This window comes from Carassius gibelio, chromosome B8 (assembly GCF_023724105.1).
Source record: "Carassius gibelio isolate Cgi1373 ecotype wild population from Czech Republic chromosome B8, carGib1.2-hapl.c, whole genome shotgun sequence".
Classification (NCBI taxonomy): domain Eukaryota; kingdom Metazoa; phylum Chordata; class Actinopteri; order Cypriniformes; family Cyprinidae; genus Carassius; species Carassius gibelio.
This window is the reverse complement of record NC_068403.1, coordinates 895907-908850: the sequence shown is the minus strand read 5'-3', so window position 1 is coordinate 908850 and position 12944 is coordinate 895907. Positions and strand designations below refer to the sequence as shown.

The 12944-nt window shown below is 37.2% G+C and overlaps 1 long non-coding RNA gene across 1 annotated transcript; it reads right to left on the bottom strand.

The window, feature by feature from the left end:
* Positions 1–9978: 9978 nt before the first annotated feature.
* LOC127963399 (uncharacterized) lies at positions 9979–11770 on the bottom strand. The gene is made up of 3 exons (XR_008154806.1): positions 11465–11770; positions 11215–11294; positions 9979–10110 (listed from the first exon to the last, which is right to left on the bottom strand). It is a non-coding gene; the product is annotated as an uncharacterized LOC127963399 (long non-coding RNA).
* Between the last annotated feature and the right edge of the window lie 1174 nt (positions 11771–12944).

The following is a 12944-nucleotide window of genomic DNA, read 5'->3' as shown; positions in this document are numbered from 1 at the left end:
ATTTTTTTTTCATTGTTGTTGTTATGGCCTATATCTGACGTATTATTAAATGTGTTTTGTTGTTACTTTTTTGTCAGTTGTCCTATTTTGAGAGTAATTATTAATAGGCTAATAATAGGCCTATAATTACATTTTTAAATAGCCTAATAATTAATTTATTCTTGAAATTAAATGTAAGGCTTTAGAATTAAGATGGACATTATAACGATGTCTGCCAATGACATCTTTTTGATGTCTTTTCAACAAGGCATTGCTGGGTGGGAGTGATTCGGGAAACGCGCTTCGGAGTCCCGATCTGAATCAAATCTTTTGCAAACTCACTCCGAAGTGATCTCAAATGATTCGTGAAAGGCGCTTCGGAGTCCCGATCTATTAAATGTTTTGCAAACTCACTCCGAAGTCCTGATCTCAAATAATTCGCGAAACGCGATTCGGAGTCCCGATCTGAATCAAATATTTTGCAAACTCACTCCGAAGTGATCTCAAATGATTCGTGAAAGGCGCTTCGGAGTCCCGATCTATTAAATGTTTTGCAAACTCACTCCGAAGTCCTGATCTCAAATAATTCGCGAAACGCGATTCGGAGTCCCGATCGGAATCAAATATTTTGCAAACTCACTCAGAAGTCCTGATCTCAAATGATTTGCGAAACGCCCTTCGGAGTCCCGATGTAGTATTTTTATTTTTTTTAAGAGTAGATTTAGAATAGTGAATGCTAAGGTTAGAGGGTCAAATAAATATATGATAAATAATAATAATAATAATAAACAATGTAAACATAGTCAGGCTATTTAAGTTCCCCTCCCTCCACAACAAATCCTTTAAATTTAACAGTATTTAGAAAATATAATTAAAAGATATAAATTCACAAGCCAAAACGAATTATCATTTTAGGCTAGAAGAAACTGAAACTAAAGTTGGGTCTCTCATTCGACACAAAATCAAAGTTTTCTGTAAATATTATTTACATACTTCACTCGCTTCCAATATCCACATAAAAGAAAATGTTTTACATCAGGGCAGTAAGGTGATAACGCTTAACAGTACAGATTTTACTACATAAAAACTGAGCAGTGTGTGTTTGTGTTTAAAATTACTGTTTTTTTATTATAATAAAGTACAGACAAAGGTGATAAAAATAAATACATATCTTAAATATTTTTTTTTCGTTGTTGTTGTTATGGCCTATATCTGACTTATTATTAAATGTGTTTTTTGTTGTTACTTTTTTGTCAGTTGTCTTATTTTGAGAGTAATTATTAATAGGCTAATAATAAGCCTATAATTACATTTTTACGTAGCCTAATAATTAATTTATTCTTGAAATTAAATGTAAGGCTTTAGAATTAAGATGGACATTTTAACGACGTCTGCCAATGACGTCTTTTTGATGTCTTTTCAACAAGGCATTGCTGGGTGGGAGTGATTCGGGAAACGCGCTTCGGAGTCCCGATCTGAATCAAATCTTTTGCAAACTCACTCCGAAGTGATCTCAAATGATTCGTGAAAGGCGCTTCGGAGTCCCGATCTATTAAATGTTTTGCAAACTCACTCCGAAGTCCTGATCTCAAATAATTCGCGAAACGCGATTTGGAGTCCCGATCTGAATCAAATATTTTGCAAACTCACTCAGAAGTCCTGATCTCAAATGATTTGCTAAAGGCGCTTTGGAGTCCCGATCTAGTTTTTTTTTTTTTAAAGAGTAGATTTAGAATAGTGAGTGCTAAAGTTAGATGGTCAAATAAATATATGATAAATAATAATAATAATAATAATAATAAACAATTTAAGCATAGTTAGGCTATTTAAGTTCCCCTAGCTCCACAACAAATCCTTTAAATTTAACAGTATTTAGAAAATATAATTAAAATATATAAATTCACATGCCAAAACGAATGATCATTTTAGGCTAGAACCTGAAACTAAAATTGGACACAAAATCAAAATTTTCTGTAAATATTATTTACATACTTCACTCGCTTCCAATATCCACATAATAGAAAATGTTTTACATCAGGGCAGTAAGGTGATAACGCTTAAAGGTACAGATTTTACTACATAAAAACTGAGCATTGTGTGTTTGTGTTTAAAGTTCCTGTTTTTTATTATGATAATGAACAGACAAAGCTTAACAGCAGGCACATGAGGCGCCAGAGCACTCACTTGAACTTTTTTCCTTCTAACAGCAGAAGTACAATCCTCTACTCATAATACTTTTGCTAAATTGTTAAATAAATGTTCAGCAATATCTTTAAAATATATTTGAATTTTGGCACAAAAAACATTTTGTTACAACTAATCCCGCATTAGTTTGTGTCGGCACACCCCATAGCAAATTTGAACCAAAAGATTCAAATAAGAGGTTGAAATTAGATCAGATCCAAATTAATTAATCTCTAACAAACCATTCCTATTTATAGAACATTTTTTGTAACAAAATATCTGAAAAGATAGGTGTTTTTGTTTGTAATTACAGAAGCAGTCAAAAAGTGGGGCAGCAAGGCCACCGAACACGTCATTTACAGTGCCATGGGAAACCACCTTATGCCCCTGGGCAGGGGCGTCGCACCCGTGGGGGATGTGGGGGTTTTAACACCCACACTTTTCCCGGTGAGAGGGTTCGACACCCGCACATTTTCTGCAGTTTTTCCGCAGTTTTGCACAAACGCCTTACTACAGTCTCTCCTCCGTTTCTCTGACCGCTCTGTGTCTGCGCTCACCGCGGCTGCCTCCTCTCCCCCCCTCCCTCTCAAACTTGACACCGGCCTTGAGTGTGATCGGCTGATGATTGGCTGTTCTGCCTTAAGTCCCGCCTCTCTTGGGGTGTTATCGGTCAGCTCGTGCTGAGGAGGCGGGAACTTATGGTTATTTACATCTCCCTTTTCTAGGTACTTTGAATGAGTGTTTATGCTTTCGAGGTTATTAAATAAGCTTGATATGTGTTTGGGAAGATGTTCTGTTAATCGTTTTGTTGACATGTCGAGTGTTTTCGGTATTATATTTCGTTTTTTAGACTAATGCTAATTGCTATTATTGGGATATTGTTTGCATACCTGTTGAAGAACTATGAAATTAAAGTGTATATTATTTTAATGTTTAAAAACAGTAAATTGTTACATTATTTATACCACCAGAGAAAAAGCTTTGTGTGGGCGTTTTTTTCTGATTTTTTTTTTTACTTTTTTCTTTTTTTTTTTTTTTTTTAAATGTAGGATTATTTTTTTCCCAGCCAAACGCCGCAAGCCGGAAATCCCGCACAGTGCCAGAGAACTTTAAGCCCTGCATTGTGTACCCCTCTGTCAATGTGTTCATCATTTTTATTGTTTATAAACAAACCACATCCATCCCCCACACTTTTGAAAAGCTTGCTACGCCCCTGCCCCTGGGGTGCGTTTCCCAAAAGCATCGTTAGCCAACTATGGTCGCAAGTTCGTAGTTACCAACGTAGTTCAACGATTCGGTGTTTCCCGAAACCATAGTTCAAACGAACATTCGCAAACTGCATCACAAACTTGTGTCGTTGGAACGACAGCTCTCCACCTGTGGTTAGAGGCATAGTTCTATGGAGCCAGAAGAATCTCAATAAAGATAAATGCACACACTACATTCACATATGCACACACAGGATCCATACATGCACACACATAATTCATAAATACACACACAGGATACACAAATGCACACAAAATTCACAAATGCACACACAAAATTTAAAAAGCACAGAAGATTCACAAATGCATACAAAATTCAGAAATGCACACAAAATTCAGAAATACACACACAATTCAGAAATGCAAACGACATTTACAAATGCACTCAAGATTCACAAATGCACAGGACAAGATTCAGAAATGTATTTCTGATGCACACACACATATATCTTGATTTACAAACTGCTTGCGGTCTGTGAACTTCACTGCATTTGTGTGTGAATTTTGAGACTCCCTTGACTTGGCTCGACACACAAATGCCTTTTTTTAAACAGGGAATGATCTGCAACCAATCAGATATCTCCCTTGTTTTAGCCAATCACAAGAATGCACCCCACGTGGGGAATTGTTTACTTATAAGCCAATCAGCGAACAACTCACTTTCCTCACGCAGCGAACGACTCACTTTCCTCAGCGAACGACTCACTTACCTCACACAGCCGGCGACTCACTTTGCGCAGCCAGCGACCCACTTTGCGCAGCGAACGACTCACTTTCCTCACGAGTCACGCAGCGAACGACTCACTTTCCTCACCCAGCGAGCGACTCACTTTCCTCACGAGTCATGCAGCGAACGACTCACTTTCCTCACCCAGCGAGCGACTCACTTTCCTCACGAGTCACGCAGCGAACGAGTCACTTTCCTCACCCAGCGAGCGACTCACTTTCCTCACGAGTCATGCAGCGAACGACTCACTTTCCTCACCCAGCGAGCGACTCACTTTCCTCAGCGAACGATTCACTTTCCTCAGGAGTCACGCAGCGAACGACTCACTTTCCTCACCCAGCGAGCGACTCACTTTCCTCAGCGAATGATTCCTCAAGCAACGAAGTTGAGCGAACGATTCACTTTCCTCACGCAGCGATCAACTCACTTTCCTAAGCGAACGACAGCCGCAGACCCACTTTTCGCAGCCAGAGAGCCACTTTCCTCTCGCAGCGGACCACTGACTCTCTCTTCATGTAGGGACTGAATATTATAATTAAAGTGACTTCTATATTGCATCCAAAAGAATATTTAGATATATTTAAATATTCAAAAAGGTTTAAACATTTTTTTTTTTTTTTACTTTCATTAAAATATTTCAATAAAATGAAATAATTGCCTATTGCAAATTTATGAATCCATGGTTAACTTTTTTTTCTGCAGTCACTGGGCTATATGTATTGAGACATTTTTTAATTTATATTTTGTAAAAAATAATAAAAAATAAACCTGAATTGTAATCTAAACATCTGTATTTTCATACAATTTAATACAATTGCTGTGTGAACACGTTCATGTGATTGGCTTATAAGTAAACAATCCCCCCCACATGGGGTGCATTCTTGTGATTGGCTAAAAGAAGGCAGATATCTGATTGGTTGCTGATCATTCCCTGTTTAAAAAAAAAAGCATTTGTGTGTCGAGCCAAGTCAGGGGAGTCTCAAAATTCACACACAAATGCAGTGAAGTTCACAGACCGCAAGCAGTTTGTAAATCAAGATATATGTGTGTGTGCATCAGAAATACATTTCTGAATCTTGTCCTGTGCATTTGTGAATCTTGTTCTGTGCATTTGTGAATCTTGAGTGCATTTGTAAAGGTTGTTTGCATTTCTGAATTGTGTGTGTATTTCTGATTTTTGTGTGCATTTCTGAATTTTGTATGCATTTGTGAATCTTCTGTGCTTTTTAAATTTTGTGTGTGCATCTGTGAATTTTGTGTGCATTTGTGTATCCTGTGTGTGTATTTATGAATCATGTGTGTGCATCTATGAATCCTGTGTGTGCATATGTGACTGTAGTGTGTGCATTTATCTTTATTGAGACTCTTCTGGCTCCATATAGTTCGTCGTTAGTTTGCTGTGTCGATGTCACTGATTGCGCCGCACCTGGGCTGTTATCGACCCTGTGCCCTATTCCTTTAGAAGATTTCACCATCCACTTTGAGTGATTTAAAAGACTTAAGGTTGTAGTTTAAGTTTATCACAAAAATCGCCTTTTTGTTACTATTACAAATTCAGTTTGAAAGTATATAGCAGCGTGGCCCTCGCGATTATTCTCCCTTCGAAGTGCCCTCTGAAAGCATTAATCTTGCCGATTAGAACGCAGCCATTGTTTCGTTTGTGCGAAGAAACGGTGAGTTTGTCAAGTGAGTTATCTTTGTTTAATTTTAATTTTAAAACATTCCAAAATATATGTCTCATATAACAATATTGGTAAAACAGTGTCTTAGAGGTTTCCACTTATAAAATGTTAACACTCAAATTACAGTTTTAAAATTACATTACATTTAAAATTTTAATTTAATTTTAAATGAATGTTCCTAAATAAAGTAACAAAAAAATGTATAAATAAGTGAGTGATTTTGTTTTTACATAATTAGAATACTCTCTACAAATGTGTTTGTGTGTGAATACATAAAGAGAGAGAGAGAGACGGTTTATAGTGTTTGCAAAAGTTTTTTTTTAATGTTTTTAAGTGTTCATTTAATACATATCGGCAAAGAAACCAAATATTTAACAGAAATTGTCAGATTAAACAAATGGTTTAAACTGCAGTGGTGGCTGGATGCTGCACAGGTGAAAGGACGTATGGGCGAAGAGGACATGTCTCCAGCAGCCAGCTATCACCAAAGCCATGCACCCTCTTCAGCCACCTGCAAACTGCAGAAGTGTCCCACACAAAAGAGTCATGTGTGCTTCCATCACCCACCACCTCCATAAATTTCCAACAGCATAATAATGCAGTGTAGCTAACAACTGAATTAAAAGCATTGTTTCTTCTTATTGCCCTCTTAAGATGTGAAGCCTGATGTTGAAGGGCCAGACTGGAGAGGGCCTGATGTTGGAGGCCTGTACTTTGAAGGCAAAGGCCTGGTTGATGCACATGTATCCATATCTCCAAGGATCCTTCCATTGCAACAGGCCCCAGGATGGCCAAAACTGTCTCTTCCTGTCTCTACCCCGTCAGTCTTGTTTGCTTTCCTCTTACGTGCCACAGCCCTCTGTTTTGTCACACTTGCGAAGTCCCTCCACTTATTCTTGACTTCGTCTGGGCTTTGTCCAAATAGCCAGCATCATTTATTTTTTGAGTGATTTCTGCCGAGATTTTATTTTTGTCAGCATTTGTAATGTTATTTTTTCAGCTTTGAAAATAGCTGGACTTTACTATTTTCCACCACCTTGTCGAAAAGAACTGCAATTTCAAGCATTGAAAATTAGGGTTTTCGTGTCATTTTCATTAACACGTCAGAATGGCAAGAAGACATAAATAGGAAAGATTGAGCAAAATAAGCAATCCACAACAGTAGCCTACATCATTTTTTTCAATTGTGGTTAAATAGCCTATCAATATTACATAAAAAAGTATTTATCTGAAATTGTGTAATTATTGACATTGGGATCAGAAAAGAGCACATTTTTAACTCCGTGTGTGTATAATGTATTGCAGAACAAACGAATGATTCGTTATCACTCGAATCTAACGTCATTTCAAAAGCGTAATTCGAGTCGAAGAAAAGAGAAAATAAAACCAAATAACTGAAGGTGGCGGTATGTGCTCATGTCTAAAGTCAGCCATTAGATCGAAGAAGAAGAAGAACGACGGCTCAAACCAACGTAGGCTGCATCCGAAAACTGAAAAATGCTGCCTTCGGAGGACGCATTCCAAGGTAGGAAGACATCAAGGCACGTCCGAGATCAATGTCAGCTTCATTTCCTGTCTCCTGAGTTGCCTTCAAATGGTCGGTTTTTGAAGGCAGCATAGATGTATCCTTCGCTGCCTTTGATATCCCACAATCCTGTGCGTTCCGTTCTGCGACAGTTAAGCTAAAAAATAAAGATGGCGTCTGAAAGTTGCGGTTGGTGGTCAGTTTGTGTGTAAATGTATTTTTCTGAACAATGTTTTCCACTTTTTATGTAATTTCTAGCGAGAAATTAATATTGCAGTAATGAAATTTCCACTTAGTTATAACCAAAGCTCTGTATATTTTGTTGTAGATCATTAAACCATTACTCCGCCTCAAAAGCCTGTCCGAAATCCGTTTCACGAGGTGTCTTCGTGCCAAAACGCTGCCTGCAAAGTCATTGCCTGATTAGACAGCAAGGCAGCAAGTCACCTGCCTAAGTTTTCGGATGCAGCCGTAGTTTGAACTATGGATCTGCGACACAGGTACCATGGTTTCGGGAAACAGTCGTGACTAGGTCGTTCGTTTTCATAAAGATGCATCGTACTATTGTGGTTAATCTGCGAGCTACGTCGTTGTATGGGAAACGCACCAAGCATCGTTAGCCAACTATGGTCGCAAGTTCCGTCGTTACCAACGTAGTTCAACGATTTGGTGTTTCCCGAAACCATAGTTCAAACGAATTTTCGCTAACTGCATCGCAAACTTGTGTCGTTGGAACGACAGCTCTCCACCTGTGGTTAGAGGCATAGTTCGTCGTTAGTTTGCTGTGTTGACGTCATTGATTGCGCCGCATCTGGGCTGTGTGCTATTCAGAGTTATCGACCCTGTGCCCTATTCCTTTAGAAGATTTCACCATCCACTTTGAGAGATTTAAAAGACTTAAAGTTGTCGTTTCCCAGATAGCAAATGACATGTGGCCCAGTTCTGGCCCATATCTCCCATATTCTTCTGGCCCACATACAGCGCGGAATGACGGCGATGACTCCACCTGAGTCTGGCTGACATATGTCAGCCACAACTGAACCAGATCTGGGCCACATCTCAGATGTCAACCACGCCATTTCTGAGATGTGGCCCAGATCCGTCCCAGTTGTGGCTGACTTCTGGGTTAGATATGGCCCATATTTACCCTTTCTAGACACAAAAGAATATGTAATTCATCCAGAATAAAGAAAACACTCATGTAGTCTAAACTGCTTTATTAAAATATAAAAATTAGACAAATAAATATACATACATGAATACAACTGCATGTATAGATATAAAACAAATACATTTACATTATTACAAAATAAAAAATACAGATAAATATTTATAAATATAGTTAAATACACATTAACATTACATTTACATTTAGCAGACACTTTTATCCAAAGCAACTTACAAATGAGGACAATGGAAGCAATCAAAATCAACAAAAGAGCAATGATATACAGGTGCTGGTCATATAATTAGAATATCATCAAAAAGTTGATTTATTTCACTAATTCCATTCAAAAAGTGAAACTTGTATATTATATTTATTCATTACACACAGACTGATATATTTCAAATGTTTATTTCTTTTAATTTTGACGTTTATAACTGACAGCTAAGGAAAATCCCAAATTCAGATGTGGCAGAGAGGAGCGAGTATGAGAAAAATTCAGATACACAGTGTACAAACGGCTTGCATGCATGACCCTTTTAAGACGTGTTGCCCCTTTAAGATGTGTTGCCCTTTTAAGTCTTATCGCCATTTTACCATTGCGCAGCAGTTGAAGAGAAGAGACATTTAGCCGATCCAATACAAGCATAATATGTGTGCGTGCATCCTAAAAGTGAGTTGTTCTTGGTAAATTATGTTTAGTATTGAGATTAAGTTATAATCTTGCAGGCATTTGCAGATATGATAATTATTTTTGATAGATTGTGCGTGCATAACCAGCGTTTGTTTACAAGCACGTTATGTATATCTGCCGTGATATTTTACAATTGCTTTATCTCTACTGTTCTCATGTTCTACATTGAGATAGATTGTCTTTAGTTAATCTGTCTGCTGTAAATTGCAAGTATAAGTGTGTTAATGAGGATTATGTGGTAAAATTACCTATTCAGATGCTAATATCCCAATCCATTGAGCTGTAGCATTTCACTTATATTCAGTAATATTGCTAGTAATGTTAATTTGTTGGGTTTAAAATCTGTATTATTCACCTTTTTGTATTTGTTATTTTTATACAGACCACACCTGTTATATGCTAAATGGGAAAGTAAAGTCCTCAAAGAAAGAACTGTTGTTGACTAAGTTCCTGGGCTCTGACCGGCCTACCAGTGCAAGTGATCCCTTCCACAGTCTTTTGATAACTCGCATTCCAAATCCTACACACAGGCTGATTCAGTCTTCTGAATTGGGAGTAGCGAACATGCATTATAAACTTCTTACAAATTAGAATCTGTTGGGGAGATAAAATGTGCAAGATAACGTATATGTACTAATAAAAACATCAAACAAAAAACATCAAACAAAAAAAAATTATCTTTTACTCTCCAGTACTGAAAGCAGAACTGATAAGGGAGCCCTTGATACTGTGACACAGCTCTTTCAAATTAACAATACCTTTTTTGCAGTGGCGGTAGTTTGTATGTCCATCTATAGTTGCCATCATCTAAGGTCTTTTGAGTACTGGTATCATCTGAAGTCCTCACAAGTCCTGCAAGTCCTGTGCTGTGCAGTTTCTAATAACCCTGGGATGGACATTTGCAGAAACAGGAAGGCAAAGGGAGAAAGATTAGCATAGCTGCTGTTCATATCATTTCAGGCAATGTGCACTTTTTACTATTTCATCAATGGAGTACATTGAGTACTATTTTTAATCTAGTAGGTTTAAATGAAAATCATTTTTCTAGATCCCTTAATAAACATATTATTTGTTGTCTGTTTTTGGGGAACAGACACAGTCTCTATAGAATGGACTGCATATGCCAGAGTAACATTTAATACAGTTTAATAAAGTTTAACTGGGAGGAACATCATAACTGTAATTTACACAACCATTCAAGAGTTTGGGGTCTGTAAGATATTTTATGCCTTTAGAAAAAATCTCTTATGATCACCACGGCTCCATTTATTGAATCAAATTACAGTAAAATAGTAACACTTTGACTATTACAATTCAAAACAACTCTTTTCTATGTGAATATTATGTTAAAATGTCATTTATTCCTTTGATCAAAGCTGTATTTTCAGCATCATTCCTCCAGTCTTCAGTGTCACATCTTCAGAAATCATTCTAATATGATGATTTACTGCTCAAGAAACATTTCTGATTATGATCAATGTTAAAATACAGACGTGCTGAATTTTTTTTTTTGTTGGATTCGTTGTTACATAGACTCCAAACATTTGAATGTTAGTGTTACATGCATCAAATTGTTCAAAATCATCTGTTTCAAATAAATCCAGGTTTTTTGAACTTTGTATTCATCTGTGAATCCTGAAAAATGAAATGCATCACGGTTTCCACAAAAAAAATGAAGCAGCACAACTGTTTCAACGCTGATAACAAGTTTCTTGAGCAGCAAATCAGCATTTCTGAGGGATCCATGTGACACTGAAGACTGGAGGAATGATGCTGAAAATACTCTGCACATCACAGGAATAAATTAGTTTATAATGTATTCACATAGAAAACAGCTATTTTAAATTGTAATAATATATCACAATATTACTCTTTTTACATATTTTAATCAAATAATTACTACAGAGGTGAGCAGAAGATAATTATTACAAATTGTATCAACTTCAAGCTTTTGAACACTAGTGTACTGTATATTTGAGGTTTGACTTACTGTACTAGTCTTGTGGTCAATAGCATCTTGGAGATGTTGTCTTACAGTAGGTTCACTTCAGGCCATCAGCACTGAAGAATCTAGGAACAAAACAAGCAATTTGACACAGAGCCAACAATATTTAGTCTGCAGTTCCAGGTTTATTAGATGTAAACAAGCTAGAGCAGGTGAGATGCAAAAAATTAATAAATAAAATAACAGATTCATTGCGATATATGTTGTGAAAAAAATGCATATTAGGTTACTTAACCTTTTCAGCGCTTCCTACATCTCTGTCAGCAGCTCCCTTCAGAAATATTGAAATCTTGAAAACTCCCTTCTGTTGTAGAAGGATTATTTTGTTACTCTTGAAATCGCAGAACAATTTTATGTTTACCATAAAAGATCAAAACAACTTTAGTTTTCTGCCAATTTTCGCGCTCCTTGATAACGTGACGTCATCGATAAACAGTAAAGTGTAAATGTTAAGGTTAAATAAATTAAGCAATTTCCAATCATCCATTGAAAGATTACCAACAAAACAGTCACAAGCTATCATCTACAGATGAAGATTTGATTAAAAGCCCAAACTTTCATAAATAAGAGCACAACAGAGTTATCATACCTGACGATACGTCGTCTGAAAACGGTAGAAATGCTAACGGACTTTTTCGAAGACATTAAACCATTCCTATAAAGTAAATAAACAACAGAAGCGAGTCAAATACAAGTAAGAGAAGTGTCAACAACAGTTATAAGATTTTATGGACTTAACTCACCTGAAAACAGTGTAATCAGCGAGAAACGGGGTGTTTCCTCGTGACGTGCAGTGTTGCGCTCCGTTTCCATGGCAACTCCATCCGGTCCGCGCGCACGCCCATGAAAGCAAGTCACGAATTAAAAGTCACACGCTTACGTTACATAAATAAACATATGAATAAACATATGCCCCTTATTTTTTTTCTGTAAGAGGGGGAGCGGCCATTTGTAAATGTAATGTGTCTGGGTTTCGGTGTCATTCCAGCTATATTAGCTGTACAAACAGCTTGTTTTGCTGTTTACTGTTGCAAACTGCTGTATCTTACTATGTTATTTTTAATGTATTGTCTTAATTATGAACGTACTGGTTTGTAGTGCAAACAGTTTTACCGTTTACTGCACTTTGTTCTTCTTGTTATTTCCCTATAACCATGACCATAAGTCTCACACATTCACATACAATTGCTTGGTGGATAGAATTAGATCACTACATAATTCAAAATGTCATTCAATCATGATATTGGTAATTTAAAATTCATTTTGTAGTTCTATACACCGGCGGCGCCAGGGGGGGTCTTGGGGGGTCTCAAGACCCTGCCAAAAAATGCCTTGACCCCCCATTTTACCCCCCAGCCTCTTCCTGATTAAAAAATATATATAATCGGGATAAAGATCCAAAAATGTTTCTCTTCAAACTACGCAGAACAATAATAAATAATAATTATTTCGACATTTATTCATACACTGAACCGAGAACCGTTTCTGTCGGACGCGTCCGATTCGAGAACCGATGAGCTGATGATAACTGCGCATGCGTGATTCAGCGCGAAGCAGACTGACACAGAGCGCATCTGAACCGAACTGATTCTTTTGGTGATTGATTCTGAACTGATTATTTGCTAATGTTATAAGCGCGGGTAAACCAAAGGCTTGAATGAAGGGCAATCATCGCCAATGACGGCATTACATCGAGCGCAAAAGAACCGGTGAAC